This window comes from Nomia melanderi, chromosome 1 (genome assembly GCF_051020985.1).
Source record: "Nomia melanderi isolate GNS246 chromosome 1, iyNomMela1, whole genome shotgun sequence".
In the NCBI taxonomy this organism is placed as follows: Eukaryota; Metazoa; Arthropoda; class Insecta; order Hymenoptera; family Halictidae; genus Nomia; species Nomia melanderi.
This window is the reverse complement of record NC_134999.1, coordinates 38,342,860-38,346,492: the sequence shown is the minus strand read 5'-3', so window position 1 is coordinate 38,346,492 and position 3,633 is coordinate 38,342,860.

Genomic DNA, 3,633 nt, shown 5'->3' with positions numbered 1-3,633 from the left:
ATCGGTTTTTGCGGACCGGTAATTGCGACTCGTCCGCTTTTGCATCCCCGTGAATCTTCGTTACGTTCCCTTGCATCTAACCAACTTCTTCCTCTTCGCGGGGGACTAATTCCTTTTACTTTGCCCGCGCGTCCCAGTAATCATGCCGCAATTAGGGGAACGCTGATTCTTCGCCGAAAGGGGGAGCAAAAAGTTGCGGAATACTCGGCGTTTCCGTAAAATCCTGTTACCAGGAAAATCGACTTTGATTGCTTGTCTTGCGCGCGGCTTGTTTGAGTTTGTAAGTAGAAAAGATAAGCAATGATCAGACGCGTTAATATTGGAGCCGAGCGCAAATAAGTGTAGACGGCGGACGCCTCCTCGCCGAAAATATTTAACCGCCAGCGAGCGGTTCGCAGTTCAATATTTGCGGTTTTAATATTTATGTATTATTTACCGACCGCCGCCGTTCCACCTCGGTTACATTTGTTTTACTTTCGACGTACGGAACTTCGAACATCCAATTTCCATGTTTTTCGGGGGGAAAAAGGCGAGGTTGGCGTTGATCAAACGATTAATCAAATGGCGCCCGCGAATACGATGCACGCGAAGTTTCGCGGTGAATTTAGGTGAAAGGGAAACAATTGCCTTTCAGTCTGAACAACTGGTGGAAAAAGGGCGAGAACCAGAGAGTACCGGGCACACCGACCTAATGTTGCATTATTTACAGCACTTTCAATCGAACGCGAGGCCGCGCACGAGCGAATTCCGCGAATTTCCGATTTATTTATCCGCAAGGGATCATCCCCGGCGAATGCCATCGTGATTACTGTAATACCTTGCACGTCCCCGGGCCCTGTCGCGGACAATGTCCGATTTTTGCCGATATTCGCCGGTTAATGACGCGGCGCCGATATTTTGACAACAGTTTACCCGGCCCGCCGCGAAACCGCGTACACGCGTAATTTACAGGGCCCTTCGATTGGCCGTGCCTCGACAACGTTAAGCTTTCCGGTCAAGAGTTTAATCGATGTATTCCCGGCAAAATTTTGATATCCCCGGGATATCCTGCCACGGTAATGATACGGATACCTCGCCGACATCCATTGTTACGGACGACCGTAACCGCTGTCTGTAACGTATCGATCGTGGACAGACGTACGATTAACGTATTGCATATCAAACGATTTTTTAATGCCCCAGCCGTGGATCTGACGCTTTTATTGAACACGAATCGTACAGAGTGGAATGAACAAAGCGATCGAGGAAACATGGTAACAAGCTTGAAAGACAAATGGTATTTGCTAAGTGGGAGGAAGAAAATGTTGAAGAAAGAAAGAGAATTTATGAGAGAATTGTCGTATACATGGCTGACTGTTCCGATCAAACCGAAGTTACACACGAAACGACAAAGGTTAATGTCGCTGAACTTTCCAGATAAATGGCAGTTGCTAAATAGAAGAATAATCTTGAGAAGTAAGGCGAAGAGAATTTATAGTATGATCAGAGTCAACACGGATGGCTGTGCTTCCGCTCAAATCGGCTCGTATACGCGTCAATAATTTATAGTCGAGTACTCAGCTTTCGGATTTCGTTCCTATTAATATCGGAGGATACTTCGATTACGCGGCAGCAATTTATTCCCGTCGTTATACCGGGTTCCCCGCGTCATTTGCAATGGGACAGAAGGGAGACGCGCCGTTCGTATTTCATCCGGGATACTTTAATGCCAGCCGAGATATCCGTCAGGCAGCGCAGCGTCGTCCCAAGCACCTCGAGGCGCCGCGGCGCGTAACAACTCGAATTTTTCTCGGGATCGTTCCACCGCGACCGATACACCACCCGGCATAAGCTCCCGCGATAACTTACTGTCTGCGTAAAGACAACGATGCTATATAACCGATCCGCGGAGAAGTATGACATACTTCGCTCGGCGCGACGCGATACGCGCCTCTCGAGGGATGGCGGAGCTATAAAGGCAGATAACGAACAGGCGTCCGCCGATTTTGATGGAACTCTGATTGAAATTAGTTGGAGAAACTGATCAAAGTCAACGATATTTGGCAAACGTTTTTTCTCCGCGAAGAACAGTCATTTATATTGCGGGGGTTGAAGCTGGTAGCAGGGGCGACTCGATGATAAGGGGCGCGAATGTTTGGAAACCATCGTTCAGAGAAATCGTACTATTTTTCGCAGTTAAGAGGGGATGGGATTTAAATCGATTCTCCCCTTTCAGAAACCAAAATTGTTGAGTGCGCCGAGGTCGATCGGAAACCAACGATCCCGCGTGGGATTAAAGCAATGGTCAGTCTAGCTCTGGTTTTGGTTAGATCTTTGTTGGACTTTGGTTAGCTATCGGTTGAATACTGGTTAAGTCTTAGGTAGCTTTGGGTTAGGCGTCGGTTACATCCGAGTCTATAGACAGATACACAAGCGCGCGCTTCGGAATTGGAGCTTACACGTGTATCAACAGCTGTTCCGGTCCGCAACCCGCCGCGGAGATAAAAATACGTCGGGTCGATGCCTACGAAATGTATCCTACCCGGTTCCTTTTTACGCTTCTCAAAACATTTTTCATGATGCAGCCGGACGGCCGACTTGCTAATGAGCTAATAAACTCTCGCCGAGTAAACACTCGATCCGTTTAACCCTACCTCGTCCTCCCGAGAACCTGCACGAATTCCGAAGCAAATATTTAAATACAGATGTTCGTAGGTACATGTGTTACCTAGAGTTCCGTTGGAAAGATACGCTAAACAGAAAATCTCCGCAAAATGCAGAAGGGTTGAAGCAACGACGTCGTCTCCCGGGGGTTCGATTAATTATTCTTCCAATTTAGGGAACGGGACGGACCATTCCGATGGTCAAATACGATAATTGAGATCCGCCAGCAGATTACGGCCTCCGCTAAGCTGGCCCATACTAATTAACCCGTTAACGAAGCCGGACAGGCTGGTTTATCATTCGTACGGAACCGTTTCTTCCAGTGACCCCGTCCGTCCGTTTCCTTGCTGTTTGTTCGAGGATTACTTCGCGCGGTAAACTATAAATTGCTCGGTTAACAGGCCAATAAAACGTCCGCGGAAGTGGAACGGCGCTCGCGCCGCTGGCAAAAAGGGAGGCGGAAAATTATTAAATTTATTATCCCCGGATATACGAGCGTCACGTTTCTGGTGCAGCGCGCTGCGTCGCCGCCGAAAGAAGCGGCCGACAATCGCATTAGACGCGGCCGAGCCGCGAGCGGTACGGGCCGAGCCGCTAATACGCGTAGTTAAACGCGGGCAAACGCACATGCGACCGGCGTTAAATAACACGTGCTTGGCCAGGGGCTCGCGCACGCGCGAATTTTTCTACGTTGGATTTTATGTTTCGCTGAACGTTTGTTTGCGCGGTCCCTACGGCCGCGCCCAGGGACATTTTATGGTCCGTGTATCCGCAATCCGGGGTATTACGAAAGTACGCTGATCCCCGGCTGCGCTCTCCCACCGTCCACAGTTCTTTGGGCACGTGGGCACCAATTCCGCGGTCACCGTTCTTACGTGCCGCGATATATATTATCGGTTTACCGCGAATGCACCTGCCCTTCGTTGCGGATTCATGGGAAATTAATTACTCCGGCCTCTACCAGTTCCGCTAACAACGAATCCCCTATAC